Genomic DNA, 17229 nt, shown 5'->3' on the forward strand with positions numbered 1-17229 from the left:
GGTAAAATACCTGGGGCATGTGGTAAGCGGAGAGGGCGTACAACCTGACCCTGATAAGTTAGCGGCTATCCGTAACTGGCCGGTCCCCACTACCATCAAAGAGGTGAGGGGTTTCCTTGGTTTTGCCGGCTACTATAGACGTTTTATCCCCCATTTCGCTCAAATAGCCGATCCTATCCAGGAACTCTTGAGGGGGCAGCCCAAGAAAAGTCCTAGAACTCCAGTGCCCATTGAGTGGAATGAAGAAAGAGAGATAGCGTTCCAGTTGTTAAAAAAGAAACTGACCGAGCCTCCCGTGTTAGGTTATCCAGACTACAGCAAGCCCTTCCATCTGTATACTGATGCTAGCAAGCGAGGCCTGGGGGCTGTGTTAGCCCAGATCCAAGAGGGAAAAGAAAGAGTGATAGCTTATGCAAGCCGCTCCCTGAAAGGAGCTGAGAAAAATGACCAGAATTATAGTTCCTTCAAACTAGAGTTCCTGGCATTAGTGTGGGCAGTGACGGAGAAATTCAAAGATTATCTAGCCGCTACCCCATTCATTGCATTCACTGATAATAACCCTCTGGCACATCTAAATACAGCTAAATTGGGGGCTTTGGAGCAAAGATGGGCCTCTCGCCTCGCCAACTATGATTTCTCTGTAAAATATCGTGCTGGACGTACTAATGACAATGCTGATGCTTTATCCAGGCTTCCCACAGAGACAGCTCCTGATGTGTGAGATGCTTGGGAAGATGTAGAAATGCCGGCCTTCTACCATAAATTTGCTCAACAGGATCAGGCTCAGGCTACCAGTGACAGAGCTGCAGTTCCTTCACCCTCCAGTAGGCCTGAACTCAAAGAAGAAAGGTGGGTGAAACTACAGTCTGAAAGTAGAGTGCTGGGTGAATTGTTAGACTTCATTACCAGTGGCAGAGCCCCTGAGAGGATTCGGCGTAAGAGTACAGATCCTGAGCTCATCAAACTGTGGAGACAGCGTCATCAGCTCTTCATACAAAAGAGCCTGTTGCTACGGAGAAGCCTAGACCCAGTGTCCAACGAAAGAGTGCATCAGATTCTCATACCCCGACGAGATGCAGGTATGGTGTTGGAGATGTACCACAATCAATCCGGTCACTTTGGGGTCCAAAAGACTGAGGCAAATATCCGCCAGCGGTTTTACTGGGTGGGCATGAGAGAAGACATGGAGAAGTGGTGTCGGGAGTGTGTAGCCTGTGCCTTGAAACGAGGTGAACACCATGATCAGAGGGCACCACTGAGACCCATTGTAAGTACTCGTCCTCTTGAACTTGTCGCCATCGACCATGTGAAACTGGAGCCTAGTCGCTCAGGGTATGTGTACGCTATGACTATTATTGACCATTTCACTAAGTTTGTTGTAGCGGTGCCTGTGAGAGACCAGATGGCCAAGACTACAGCCGAACTGTTCTGGAAACACTTCCTCCTGCCCTACGGTTGTCCAGAAAAGATCCTCACCGATCAAGGTCCTGCTTTTGAGTCCCATCTGTTCCATGAACAACATTACAACTGTAAGAAGACCTGGACGACGGCCTACCATCCGCAAGGTAATGGATTATGTGAAAAAATGAATCAGACCTTGATAGAGATGCTGAGGACAGTGCCTCCTGAAACCAGGGGAGATTGGCCTAATCTGTTGCCACAGCTCATGTTCACGTACAATCATACCATACACTGTTCCACCGGGTATACCCCCTTTTATTTGATGTTTGGGCGCCAAGGGTTATTGCCTGCTGATTAGTGTTGAGCGCGAATATTCGAAAAGCGATTTTTTTTCCGCGAATATCGCAATTTCGCGAATATTTCGAATATAGTGCTATATATTCGTAAAAACGAATATTCGTTTTTTTTTTTTTTCACAAAATTACAGTACACATACAGGTCCTTCTCAAAAAATTAGCATATTGTGATAAAGTTCATTATTTTCTGTAATGTACTGATAAACATTAGACTTTCATATATTTTAGATTCATTACACACCAACTGAAGTAGTTCAAGCCTTTTATTGTTTTAATATTGATGATTTTGGCATACAGCTCATGAAAACCCAAAATTCCTATCTCAAAAAATTAGCATATCATGAAAAGGTTCTCTAAACGAGCTATTAACCTAATCATCTGAATCAACTAATTAACTCTAAACACCTGCAAAAGATTCCTGAGGCTTTTAAAAACTCCCAGCCTGGTTCATTACTCAAAACCGCAATCATGGGTAAGACTGCCGTCCTGACTGCTGTCCAGAAGGCCATCATTGACACCCTCAAGCAAGAGGGTAAGACACAGAAAGAAATTTCTGAATGAATAGGCTGTTCCCAGAGTGCTGTATCAAGGCACCTCAGTGGGAAGTCTGTGGGAAGGAAAAAGTGTGGCAGAAAACGCTGCACAACGAGAAGAGGTGACCGGACCCTGAGGAAGATTGTGGAGAAGGACCGATTCCAGACCTTGGGGGACCTGCGGAAGCAGTGGACGGAGTCTGGAGTAGAAACATCCAGAGCCACCGTGTACAGGCGTGTGCAGGAAATGGGCTACAGGTGCCGCATTCCCTAGGTCAAGCCACTTTTGAACCAGAAACAGTGGCAGAAGCGCCTGACCTGGGCTACAGAGAAGCAGCACTGGACTGTTGCATGTCATTCGGAAATCAAGGTGCCAGAGTCTGTAGGAAGACTGGGGAGAGGGAAATGCCAAAATGCCTGAAGTCCAGTGTCAAGTACCCACAGTCAGTGATGGTCTGGGGTGCCATGTCAGCTGCTGGTGTTGGTCCACTGTGTTTTATCAAGGGCAGGGTCAATGCAGCTAGCTATCAGGAGATTTTGGAGCACTTCATGCTTCCATCTGCTGAAAACCTTTATGGAGATGAAGATTTCATTTTTCAGCACGACCTGGCACCTGCTCACAGTGCCAAAACCACTGGTAAATGGTTTACTGACCATGGTATTACTGTGCTCAATTGGCCTGCCAACTCTCCTGACCTGAACCCCATAGAGAATCTGTGGGATATTGGGAAGAGAAAGTTGAGAGACGCAAGACCCAACACTCTGGATGAGCTTAAGGCCGCTATCGAAGCATCCTGGGCCTCCATAACACCTCAGCAGTGCCACAGGCTGATTGCCTCCATGCCACGCCGCATTGAAGCAGTCATTTCTGAAAAAGGATTCCCGACCAAGTATTGAGTGCATAACTGAACATAATTATTTGAAGGTTGACTTTTTTTGTATTAAAAACACTTTTCTTTTATTGGTCGGATGAAATATGCTAATTTTTTGAGATAGGAAATTTGGGTTTTCATGAGCTGTATGCCAAAATCATCAATATTAAAACAATAAAAGGCTTGAACTACTTCAGTTGGTGTGTAATGAATCTAAAATATATGAAAGTCTAATGTTTATCAGTACATTACAGAAAATAATGAACTTTATCACAATATGCTAATTTTTTGAGAATGACCTGTATAATTGATTGTTTCCCAAAGGTCCAACAGCTCAGATCTTACTCACATTGCCTAGAAAGTGATTGAGGCGCGAATCTTCGTAAGGCGATTTTATTAGCGCACATGCGAATATCGGCACGTCCCAGAACAGAGGCAAAGGGCTTTGCATTCATACATTAGTGAATTGAGTTGCGAATCTTCGTAAGGCGATTTTATTAGCGCACATGCGAATATCTACACTTGTCCCAGAACAGAGGCACAGGGCTTTGCATTACATTAGTGATTGAATTGAGCTGCGAATCTTCGTGAGGCGATTTTATTAACGCAAATGCGAAAATCTACACTTGTCCCCAGAACAGAGAGGCAAAGGCCTGTGCATTCATATAGTATAGCACCATATTCGCGAATACGTAGAACTTCGTAAAATTCGATTTACGAATATTCGTATTTTTTATTTTACTTTCCACCTTACAGATGACATTGATCTGTACTCTGTCAACTACTATCATCACCCCCCACTGTATCTCGATTGATTCCCAAAAGTCCAAAAGCTCAGATCTTACTCACATTGCCTAGAAAGTGATTGAGGCGCGAATCTTTGTAAGGCGATTTTATTAGCGCACAGGCGAATATCGGCACTTGTCCCAGAACAGAGGCAAAGGGCTTTGCATTCATACAGTATGAATGCAAAGCCCTTTGCCTCTGTTCTGGGACAAGTGCCGATATTCGCATGTGCGCTAATAAAATCGCCTTACGAAGATTCGCAACTCAATCACTTTCTAGGCAATGTGAGTAAGATCTGAGCTTTTGGACTTTTGGGAATCAATCGAGATACAGTGGGGGGTGATGACAGTAGTTGACAGAGTACAGATCAATGTCATCTGTAAGGTGGAAACTAAAATAAAAAATACGAATATTCGTAAATCGAATTTTACGAAGTTCGAAGTATTCGCGAATATGGTGCTATACTATATGAATGCACAGGCCTTTGCCTCTCTGTTCTGGGGACAAGTGTAGATATTCGCCTGTGCGCTAATAAAATCGCCTTACAAAGATTCGCGCCTCAATCACTTTCTAGGCAATGTGAGTAAGATCTGAGCTTTTGGACTTTTGGGAATCAATCGAGAAACAGTGGGGGGTGATGACAGTAGTTGACAGAGTACAAATCAATGTAATCTGTAAGGTGGAAACTAAAATAAAAAATACGAATATTCGTAAATCGAATTTTACGAAGTTCGAAGTATTCGCGAATATGGTGCTATACTATATGAATGCACAGGCCTTTGCCTCTCTGTTCTGGAGACAAGTGTAGATATTCGCATGTGCGCTAATAAAATCGCCTTACGAAGATTCGCAACTCAATTCAATCACTAATGTATGATTCATACATTAGTGATTGAATTGAGTTGCGAATCTTCGTAAGGCGATTTTATTAGCGCACATGCGAATATCTACACTTGTCCCCAGAACAGAGAGGCAAAGGCCTGTGCATGTATATAGTATAGCACCATATTCGCGAATACTTCGAACTTCGTAAAATTCGATTTACGAATATTCGTATTTTTTATTTTAGTTTCCACCTTACAGATTACATTGATCTGTACTCTGTCAACTACAGTCATCACCCTCCACTGTATCTCGATTGATTCACAAAAGTCCAAAAGCTCAGATCTTACTCACATTGCCTAGAAAGTGATTGAGGCGCGAATCTTTGTTAGGCGATTTTATTAGCGCACAGGCGAATATCAGCACTTGTCCCAGAACAGAGGCAAAGGGCTTTGCATTCTTACATTAGTGATTGAATTGAGTTGCGAATCTTCGTAAGGCGATTTCATTAGCGCACATGCGAATTTTGCATCTCATATGTATTATGCGATGCGAAAATTCAAATTATCGCATATGCGAAATAATAACTAATTTGAATATTCGCGAATATTTTACGAATATTCTTTCGAATATTCGCGAAATTTCGCGAATTCGAATATGGGACATGCCGCTCAACACTACTGCTGATCACTCCTTGGACGTACTCGTACCTGATTGCATCAACCCATTACCTAATACCGACTGGGTTGCTGAACACCAAAGGCGATTGAATACGGCCCAAGCTATTGTTCAGGAACGTATGGACTATGCTAGAGACCGGCAGCAGAGAGACTATGACCAAGCAGCCCATGCAGAACCCTTGACAATAGGGGCTGTGGTATGGTTAAAAAATAACCGCCGTACCAGTAAACTGGACAGTAAATGGGAGCAAAGTCCCTATGTTGTCACTGCAATCCCAAATGTGGGAACTCACACTTATGATATCACCTGGGAAGGCAGGGGATCCCAAATTGTACACCGAAACCGGTTAAAGCTCTGCCTGACACCAGAACCCAGTGCTGAGAGTTCTATATCTGAACCCCCTGTGTCAGAGTCATCAATACAGCCCGAGGATCCTATGCAGGCTGTCCGTAATCTAAGGTATGACGCTGATCCCATGCATTGGCTTCTGACACCATGGTTGAACTTGTTGGTGCCCGCTCCGGCACCTACAGTACCTTTACTTCCAGAAGAGCCGGTTCAAGATGCCCCGGATCCAGTTCCCCCTCTAGTGGATCCTGTTGTTCCTGTTGTTCCTGACCAAGGTCTCACTGATGGAGATCCTCCTGTTGCTCCTCTCTCTTCTACCTCGGTGCTAAGGGAAGAGGAAACCCCTGTGTTGAGAAGGTCCACCCGGATGACCAGGGGACGTCCGCCAGTCCATTTAGGAGACTTTGACTATGCTGGTGGTGTCTCCTCCCGAACAGTTGTTACTAGAAATAGCCTGCTTGACGTTTGTGCGCAAGAATGGACTCCTCCACGTGAGCCCTTGCCTGTTCTACACCCACGGGGAAACCCTGTGTAGTTCCTTATTATACTTCAGTCAAGAAAAATAGACTAACCTGGTTCACCTTAAGTCCGCTGTGCCAGGTCAGTGGCCGTGCCTAAGAAGAAAGAAGACGCCCTTTTTCTTGCGTCATTTGTTCATCAAGTCGCAAATGTTATATTTTTGTGTGAAATAGTTGTCTATCATATTTATAATGTAATGTTTAAATTATGCATCAACTTATGTTGGTTCAGGCATGTGTGTGTGAGTACGAGGCCTTACTCACGTTAAAGTCTGGGGGTGTGCAGCATACGGGTAGGCTACCCGACACTGCTAGATTGGAATGTGTATTTCCCTTTAAGCCAGTCATGCCGGTTATCGGCAATCCTTGTCACGGCCAGCAGAGGGAGCCCCCAGTTCAGTATAAATAGGCTAGGGCCTAGCTCAGGAAGGCAGAAGTTTCTAGACTCAGTGCTGAGAGGGTAGAGTAAGCCCTGTAACCGGATTCCAGATCCGAGGAGAAGGTTCCCCTCCTGAGTCCGTATTCGTAGAAGCAAGAAGGGCATAGTTAAACAGCCTGAAGACCCAGAATAAAACAGAAGGCGAGTCTAATCAGCAAGAGGTACTCAAGGTAACAGAGGAGGTACTTGATAAAGACAGATTCAAGGATACGCCAGAGCTAGGGCATCAGACCTTGGAGAATAAGTCACATGTTTCAGGATCAGTCAGGAATAGAGTGCAAGCCTCCTGTACTACAAGTCCTGTGTTTAACCCTCTGAAAATCACCTTGCTATTTCCGGCCTGTCTGTAACTTATGCAAACCCACTGTCTTCATATGCAAATCAACTGTCTTCAATGGAACTGCGTTTCCACCTATGTCCATGCATGATTACTACTGAAAACCAGTAAAGTTCCAGTTTTGGTTGGCTATCACGTGGTTACTCCATTATTCCACATAACATTACACGGCGTGTCACCGTTCAATTGACACTGGCGTCACGAACATTTATGAACTGCCTGTTCCAGTCGCTGCCCAGATTGAAGACGACAGTGAATCCCAGGTTAGTGGGTTGCCCTGCACTACAAAGCCCAGCATATCTAAGGCTACACTACTGACCCCCTGGGACACTGCACTCATCATCAGGAAACATAAGTGGTTGTGCGTCAGTGCATTCTATGTCTTCCACCGCAGGGGAAGGGCTAGGTGGATGCCCTTGGGAAACCCTGCCAGCAGAGTCTTCAAACAGCATAAGAGACTGCTGCATAACTTGAGGCTCAGACAGTTTCCCTGATATGCATGGGGGTGATGTGACAGACTGATGGGGTTGGTTTTCAGGCGCCATCTGTGCGCTTTCTGCAGAAGACTGGGTGGGAGATAATGTGAACGTGCTGGATCCACTGTCGGCCACCCAATTGACTAATGCCTGTACCTGCTCAGGCCTTACCATCCTTAGAACGGCATTGGGCCCCACCATATATTGCTTTAAATTCTGGCGGCTACTGGGACCTGAGGTAGTTGGTACACTAGGGCGTGTGGATGTGGCAGAATGGCCACGTCCTCTCCCAGCACCAGAGGGTCCACTAACACCACCACGACCATGTCCACATCCGCATCCCTTACTAGATGTTTTCCTCATTGTTATCGTTCACCACAACAAAAATATTATTTGGCCCAATGTATAGAATTCAAATTCAGGCCTTTTTTTACAGACACCTAACACTATCTGGCTATCTATTTAGGTACCGTATTACACTAATACAGGCACAGCAGTAACCACCGATTTAGCTGACTATGAATTTGAGGCCTAGTATTTAGGCGCTGGGTGACAGGTATAGATTTACTGACAGAATTAGACTGGGATATGCACAGTAGCGTGTGTGTGAAGTTATTCAGAATGACCCTATCAGCACCTTGATTCTGATATACCCTTTTAGGGATGTATTTAAAGTAGGCCTGATACAGCAGAAACCACTAAATTAGGAAATTGCTAAATTGGGAATTGTATTTCAACCCAGAACAAAAAATGTGCTTTGACGGACACTAAATAACTTGACCAGCCACACCAGTAACGACAGATTTAGTTGGATATAAACAGACTATTGCTGGTTAAATGGACTTGGTGTGACAGCTTGACCCTGATGTAGGCTTTAGCCAAAAAACAACCACACCATTAAGGGTTAAATGCACTTGGTGACAGCTTGTGCTGGCGCAACACAAGACACAAAATGGCCGCCGATCACCCCAGAAAAAAGTGACTGAAAAACGCTCTGGGCAGCCTAAAAACAGTGAGCAATTCAATAGCAGCAGTTCAATCATCCACAGCTGAAGATCGATCAATGGATGGAGTCTTTTGGAGGAGTTAATCAGCCTAATCTCGCCCTACTGTCGCAGCTGCAACCTCTCCCTACGCTAATCAGAGCAGAGTGACGGGCGGCGCTATGTGACTCCAGCTTAAATAGAGGCTGGGTCACATGGTGCTCTGGCCAATCACAGCCATGCCAATAGTAGGCATGGCTGTGACGGCCTCTTGGGGCAAGTAGTATGACGCTTGTTGATTGGCTGCTTTGCAGCCTTTCAAAAAGCGCCAAGAAAGCGACAAACCCGGACTTTTACGAAAATGTTCGGGTCCGTGTCACGGACACCCCAAAATTCGGTACGAACCCGAACTATACAGTTCGGGTTCGCTCATCCCTAATAATGACCCCAGTAGACATAATTGGAGTCCTTTATCAAACTGGTGTAAAGTAGAACTGGATTAAAGAGCTGTCAAATATAAAAAGTGGAATCTGATTGGTTGCTATGGGCAACTAAGCCAGTTCTACTTTACACCAGTTTGATAAATGACCCCAAATGTTCCTATAGTGTCTACAGCAGCTATACTGTCCCCTAGAGGACCCCCAGTAATAACACCCTATATTGTTCTCCAGGTAATAATCCCTCTATAGTGTCCCCAGAAATAATAGACTGGCCTCTACAGTGCCTCCCCAATAGAAAGGCCCCCATGCGTCCCCTACACGGTATTAAATAATAAAAATTGAAAAATTTAATTGGCGGACATATAAACACCATTTCTTTTATTGATGAGATCTAAAGTTAATTTGTGCCGCTAATGAAACGGGGTGCAATTATATAAAATATAATTTATTACAAATACATACAGTAAAAATAGCATACAAATTAATACAAGGACAATATCAAAAATTGACCACAAGATGGTGCTCCACCGTTTACGCCAGGCTCACTTAACCACTTCAGCCCCGCTAGGTGAAACCCCCTTCATGACCAGAGCACTTTTTACACTTCGGCACTACACTACTTTCACCGTTTATCGCTCGGTCATGCAACTTACCATGCAAATGAATTTTACCTCCTTTTCTTCTCACTAATGGAGCTTTCATTTGGTGGTATTTCATTGCTGCTGGCATTTTTACTTTTTTTGTTATTAATCAAAATGTAACGATTTTTTTGCAAAAAAATGACATTTTTCACTTTCAGCTGTAAAATTTAGCAAAAAAAAACGACATCCATATATAAATTTTTCGCTAAATTTATTGTTCTACATGTCTTTGATAAAAAAAAAATGTTTGGGCAAAAAAAAAATGGTTTGGGTAAAAGTTATAGCATTTACAAACTATGGTACAAAAATGTGAATTTCCGCTTTTTGAAACAGCTCTGACTTTCTGAGCACCTGTCATGATTCCTGAGGTTCTACAATGCCCAAACAGTAGAAAACCCCCACAAATGACCCCATTTCGGAAAGTAGACACCCTAAGGTATTCGCTGATGGGCATAGTGAGTTCATAGAACTTTTTATTTTTTGTCACAAGTTAGCGGAAAATGATGATGATTTTATTTTTTTAATTTTTTCTTACAAAGTCTCATATTCCACTAACTTGCGACAAAAAATAAAAAATTCTAGGAACTCGCCATGCCCCTCACGGAATACCTTGGGGTGTCTTCTTTCCAAAATGGGGTCACTTGTCGGGTAGTTATACTGCCCTGGCAATTTAGGGGCCCAAATGTGTGAGAAGAACTTTGCAATCAAAATGTGTAAAAAATGACCGGTGAAATCCAAAAGGTGCACTTTGGAATATGTGCCCCTTTGCCCACCTTGGCAGCAAAAAAGTGTCACACATCTGGTATCGCCGTACTCAGGAGAAGTTGGGGAATGTGTTTTGGGGTGTCATTTTACATATACCCATGCTGGGTGAGAAAAATATCTTGGTCAAATGCCAAATCTGTATAAAAAAATGGGAAAAGTTGTCTTTTGCCAAGATATTTCTCTCATCCAGCATGGGTATATGTAAAATGACACCCCAAAACACATTCCCCAACTTCTCCTGAGTACGGCGATACCAGATGTGTCACACTTTTTTGCTGCCAAGGTGGGCAAAGGGGCACATATTCCAAAGTGCACCTTTCAGATTTTGCAGGCCATTTTTTACACATTTTGATTGCAAGGTACTTCTCACACATTTGGGCCCCTAAATTGCCAGGGCAGTATAACTACGCCACAAGTGACCCCATTTTGGAAAGAAGACACCCCAAGGTATTCCGTGAGGGGCATGGCGAGTTCCTAGAATTTTTTTTTTTTTGTCACAAGTTAGCGGAAAATTATGATTTTTTTTTTTTCTCTTTTTTCCTTACAAAGTCTCATATTCCACTAACTTGCGACAAAAAATAAAAAATTCTAGGAACTCGCCATGCCCCTCACGGAATACCTTGGGGTGTCTTCTTTCCAAAATGGGGTTACTTGTGGCGTAGTTATACTGCCCTGGCAATTTAGGGGCCCATATGTGTGAGAAGTACTTTGCAATCAAAATCTGTAAAAAATGACCGGTGAAATCCGAAAGGTGCACTTTGGAATATGTGCCCCTTTGCCCACCTTGGCATCAAAAAAGTGTGACACATCTGGTATCGCCGTACTCAGGAGAAGTTGGGGAATGTGTTTTGGGGTGCCATTTTACATATACCCATGCTGGGTGAGAGAAATATGTTGGCAAAAGACAACTTTTCCCATTTTTTTATACAAAGTTGGCATTTGACCAAGATATTTATCTCACCCAGCATGGGTATATGTAAAATGACACCCCAAAACACATTCCCCAACTTCTTCTGAGTACGGCGATACCAGATGTGTCACACTTTTTTGCAGCCTAGATGCGCAAAGGTGCCCACAGTCCTTTTAGGAGGGCATTTTTAGACATTTGGATCCCAGACTTCTTCTCACGCTTTAGGGCCCCTAAAAAGCCAGGGCAGTATAAATACCCCACATGTGACCCCACTTTGGAAAGAAGACACCCCAAGGTATCCAATAAGGGGCCTGGCAAGTTCATAGAATTTTTTTTTTTTTTTGCATAAGTTAGCGGAAATTGATTATTTTTTTTTCTCACAAAGTCTCACTTTCCGCTAACTTAGGACAAAAATTTAAATCTTTCATGGACTCAATATGCCCCTCAGCAAATACCTTGGGGTGTCTTCTTTCCAAAATGGGGTCAGTTGTTGGGTGTTTGTACTGCCCTGGCATTTGAGGGTCTCCGCAATCATTACATGTATGGCCAGCATTAGGAGTTTCTGCTATTCTCCTTATATTGAGCATACAGGTAATGAGATTTTTTTTTTCCGTTCAGCCTCTGGGCTGAAAGAAAAAAATGAACGGCACAGATTTCTTCATTCGCATCGATCAATGTGGATGAAAAAATCTCTGCCAAAAAAAAAAAATGGAGGGGAAAGGCGTCTGCCAGGACATAGGAGCTCCGCCCTACATCCATACCCACTTAGCTCATATGCCCTGGCAAACCAGATTTCTCCATTCACATCAATCGATGTGGATGAATAAATCATTGCCGGGATTTTTTTTTACATATATATATATATATATATATATATATATATATATATATATATATATACACACAAAGTGCTTGCCAAAGCATAGGAACGCCGCCTCCTCCTCAGCTTGTATGCCTCGGCAAACGTATCTGTCACTGCAGAGGAGAAAATCCCGTCTTGCAGCGCCGCATACACCGACTTGCGTGTAATCTGACAGCAGCGCAATGCTTCTGTCAGAATGCACATCGGTGCTGCAGCTGGTCGATCGGTTGGTCCACCTGGAAGGTAAAAAAACAAAAAAAAACAAAAAAAAAGAAAAAACCAGGCCACAACGCAATCATTTTATTAACTTTGGAACAGAACATGTAACTTTAACTTTTGGAACTAAACATTAACCTGTTTGCTTACCTGTTTTTTTTTTTTTTTTTTTTTTTACCTTTATAGAACAAACCTCTCCTTCCGCATGGGACAATGTGCAAAGCGCAAATCGCCCAAAGATGTGGCGAAGTGCGTTATGCACTTTGTCCCATGTGAAAGGAGACGTTTGCAGCAGCTGTGAGTGAATGGGCCCTAATAGCCCTGTGTGCCTGTCCTGGTGAGATGATCCCTATGCTAATAGTGTACCTGTGAGTGGTACTTCCGGAAACACTCTCCAAAGCATAGGGCAGGGTGGTCCGGACAGTCAGGACAGAAATAGCGGGTGTCACGCCTTATTCCACTCCTGCTACAGACACGACATCTTTTTCGGGGTGACGGTTGGGTTGAGGTACCAGGAACGACATTGGGGAAATGTCGCTCGTGTAGACGGCTAACTACACTGGTGGTTGGGGCCACGGAACCTCCTGGATACAGGAGGTTCTCGATGATCTCTTCCTGAAATTTGAGGAAGGATCCAGTTCTCCCAGCCTTACTGTAGAGAACAAAACTATTGTACAGAGCCAATTGAATTAAATATACAGACACCTTCTTATACCAGCGTCTGGTGCGTCGGGAAACTAAATACGGAGACAACATCTGGTCATTGAAGTCGACCCCTCCCATGTGGAGGTTATAGTCGTGGACTGAGAGGGGCTTTTCAATGACACGGGTTGCTCGCTCAATTTGTATTGTGTCTGCGTGAATGGAGGAGAGCATGTAAACGTCACGCTTGTCTCTCCATTTCACCGCAAGCAGTTCTTCGTTACACAGTGCGGCCCTCTGCCCCCTTGCAAGACGGGTGGTAACGAGCCGTTGGGGGAAGCCCGCGCGACTAGTTCGCGCGGTACCACAGGCGCCAATCCGTTCTAGAAACAAATGCCTAAAGAGGGCCACACTTGTGTAAAAATTGTCCACATAAAGATGGTACCCCTTGCCGAATAAGGGTGACACCAAGTCCCAAACTGTCTTCCCACTGCTCCCCAGGTAGTCAGGGCAACCGACCGGCTCCAGGGTCTGATCTTTTCCCTCATAGACCCGAAATTTGTGGGTATAGCCTGTGGCCCTTTCACAGAGCTTATACAATTTGACCCCATACCGGGCGCGCTTGCTTGGGATGTATTGTTTGAAGCCAAGGCGCCCGGTAAAATGTATCAGGGACTCGTCTATGCAGATGTTTTGCTCTGGGGTATAAATATCTGCAAATTTCTGGTTGAAATGGTCTATGAGGGGCCGAATTTTGTGGAGCCGGTCAAAAGCAGGGTGGCCCCTGGGACGGGAGGCGGTGTTGTCACTAAAGTGCAGGAACCGCAGGATGGCCTCAAAACGTGCCCTGGACATGGCAGCAGAGAACATGGGCATGTGATGAATCGGGTTCGTGGACCAATATGACCGCAATTCATGCTTTTTAGTTAGACCCATGTTGAGGAGGAGGCCCAGAAAAGTTTTAAGTTCGGAAACTTGGACTGGTTTCCACCGGAAAGGCTGGGCATAAAAGCTTCCCGGGTTAGCGGTGATAAATTGTGTGGCATACCTGTTTGTTTCGGCCACAACTATGTCTAAAAGCTCCGCAGTCAAGAACAGCTCAAAAAATCCCAGGGCCGAACCGATCTGAGCCGTCTCAACCCGAACTCCAGACTGGGCAGTGAAAGGGAAAACTACAGGTGCGGCTGAAGTTGGGGACTGCCAATCAGGGTTTGCCAGCACCTCTGGGATTTTAGGGGCTCTACGGGCACGTCTTTGCGGTGGCTGCGACGGGGTCACTACTGCACGTGCCACCGTACCAGCTTCAACTGCCCTTCTGGTGCTCGCTACTTCACCAGGTTGTACGGCAGTGCTGGTACTAGGTCCAGGGAGGGCTGGGCTGCTGGTGTATGCCTCACCACGTAATCCGACAGCACCAGCCCCACTCTGCTGCTCTTGAAGCTGATCCTGCACAACCTGTGGTCTAGCGACACGGGGCCGGGTACGCCTGGTGGTATCAGGGACCTCAGCCTCCTCGTCCGAACTTTGGGTCAGAGAGCCACTGCTTTCTACAGGTTCGTATTCTGACCCGCTGGATTCATCAGATGAGGGTTCCCACTCCTCATCCGACTGGGTCAGAAGCCTGTAGGCCTCTTCAGAGGAATACCCCCTGTTAGACATGTGGGCAACTAAATTTAGGGGTATTCCCTGAGACTACCCAAGAAAAAAAAAGCAAGCCTGTCTTACAAAGGGGAGGCTAGCGAAGTACCGGAGGCCGCTGCGGTTGATAAAAAATATCAAAACTGATTTTTTTATCGCCGCAGTGCGTGTAAAGTGAATGTGCAGTGATCAAAAAAAAAATTTTTTTTTGTCACTGCGGTGGGGCGGGTGTGGGTGAACGCACGTGTGGGCGACCGATCAGGCCTGATCGGGCAAACACTGCGTTTTGGGTGGAGGGCGAACTAAAGTGACACTAGTACTATTATAGATCTGACCGTGATCAGTTTTGATCACTTCCAGATACTATAAAAGTACAAATGCTGATTAGCGATACGCTAATCAGCGAATAACGGACTGCGGTGCGGTGGGCTGGGCGCTAACTGATCGCTAACTACCTAACCAAGGGACCTAAACTATACCTAAAACCTAACGGTCAATAACAGTGAAAAAAAAAAGTGACAGTTTGCACTGATCACTTTTTTCTTTTCACTTGTGATTGACAGGGGTGATCAAAGGGTTAATTGGGGTTCAGGGGGGTGATCAGGGGCTATAGTGTAGTGTTTGGTGTACTCACTGTGTAGCCTGCTCCTCTGCTGGATCCAACCGACGAAAAGAACCAGCAGAGGAGCAGGCAGCCATATAACAGATCATATTTACAAATATGATCTGCTATATGGCTCTGTGATTGGCTTTTTTAAAAATCAGCAACCTGCCAGCCACGATCATTGGCTGGCAGGTTGCTGACGAAATGGTCCTGAACGAAATGCCGGCGCGAACTGCGCACGCGCGGGCGCATACTCGCGTCATCTCGCGTCTCGCGAGATTACGCGTATATGCGTGACTGTGCGCAGCGCTGCCACCTCCGGAACGCACATGTGTGTTAGGCGGTCCGGAGGTGGTTAATTTACTACCCCAAGTACAATACTATGCTACACTTTTGATTTAAAAAAAATAAATAAAAAAATTACCGATTAGTGTACTAGTTATCAAAACATTATAATGCACCAAAAAAAACTATAGAAATAAATCTGTGGAAAGTCCCTTATGCTCAAAGAATATGGCAGTAAGAGACTCCTTATAAATACGCCCGCTGGCCTAACCAAGGATAATAAAATCCAATCAGAGATCCCACTCCGATAGAAATATTACAGGGATTCTAATGATGTGCACGTTCAATTTCCCATAAAATGATTGTTTTAACACTGACGTGCACAGGAGCGCTCCGTCACAATCCTTTCCACTGGGTCCTGCATGTGGGGGGATTGGGCCCTTCTTTGTCATTGGTCTGGGGCCCCTCTGATGTAATGATGCCGAGCTCCTGATATTGAGTCTGCTCTTCAGGTAATTGGTGCTCGCTGGGTTTGCCACCATCTTGGTGCCGTGTGGAGGATAATCTTCTGCAGGATTCGATCCCTGGTCCTGTGCCGCCGCACTGGTCACATGACTTCTCCTCTTTCAGGGGACATTCACAGCGTGAAAATCACCTTAATTGACCTGGACCGCTCGTTCGTCCACGTGGAATGGCAAGAAGGCAGTGTGGGCAAATGGAAGGAGGTGCATGCGTGGCCGCCATCGTCGTGGAGATGGTGGTCCCTCAGAATGGCTGCAGTCTCATTGTCGCCGTGGATGTCTCATTGCATACATGTCTCTTCCACGTTCTCCGCGTTAAACTGTGGCCGAGGGATCTGATGCCGACTGTCACCATGTTATAACGGGCGTCTCAAGAGCTGAACTCTAATGAAGCGGGTCAGATGTGGCGGTTCTGACACGTCCTGCCCTTATTCATGAATACAGAATTATCGCAGAAATGTCTCTTATTAAAGGGGTGTTCCAGAATGCAGACTGGCACTCATGCTGGTCATCAGTGACTGGCTGCAGCGGTCATGTGATCAATGAATGGTATGTGACGGCTGCAGGCTGAGCCGGAACACTTGTTCGGCTTCTCTAACAAAACCTTGGAAACTGCCTTTAATGAAGGGTATGTAGATTAGACATGGTGGCTTTATTCCAAAAACAGTGCCACACCTGTCCGCAGGCTGTATGTGGTATTGCAGCCCTGCCCCATTCACTGCAGCAGAGCTGAACCGTCATGTTTTTAATCCTGAATGACCCGTTAGTGGAGCTGCCCCCGTATGTCTCATCTCGTCGTCTTGCACACACATGACCCTCTCCTGCACTCAGTGATGTCACTTTTAGGTAAGCCACCTGTGTCGGCAGCCTCCCCCTGGAGGCGGCGCTCATGTCCTGTAATGATGTGATTTAGGGATTTACTAAGATTAGCTGCCTGGCTCGGAGGCCGTGGACGCTGGAGAGTGCAGAGGTCCTGAACCTGTCGCCCCTCATGGGATTATAAATCCTCCCCAAACCCCATAACCAACTAACCACTATCTTAATCAATACAAAAATACACGTGGACACCTAAATGGGTGGAATAAATAAGGCCACGGCCATCTTTATTAAAGATTAGCTTAAAGTTCAATAACAAATTAACTCGTCATCAATA

The sequence above is a fragment of the Bufo gargarizans genome, chromosome 11, assembly GCF_014858855.1.
Source record: "Bufo gargarizans isolate SCDJY-AF-19 chromosome 11, ASM1485885v1, whole genome shotgun sequence".
In the NCBI taxonomy this organism is placed as follows: Eukaryota; Metazoa; Chordata; class Amphibia; order Anura; family Bufonidae; genus Bufo; species Bufo gargarizans.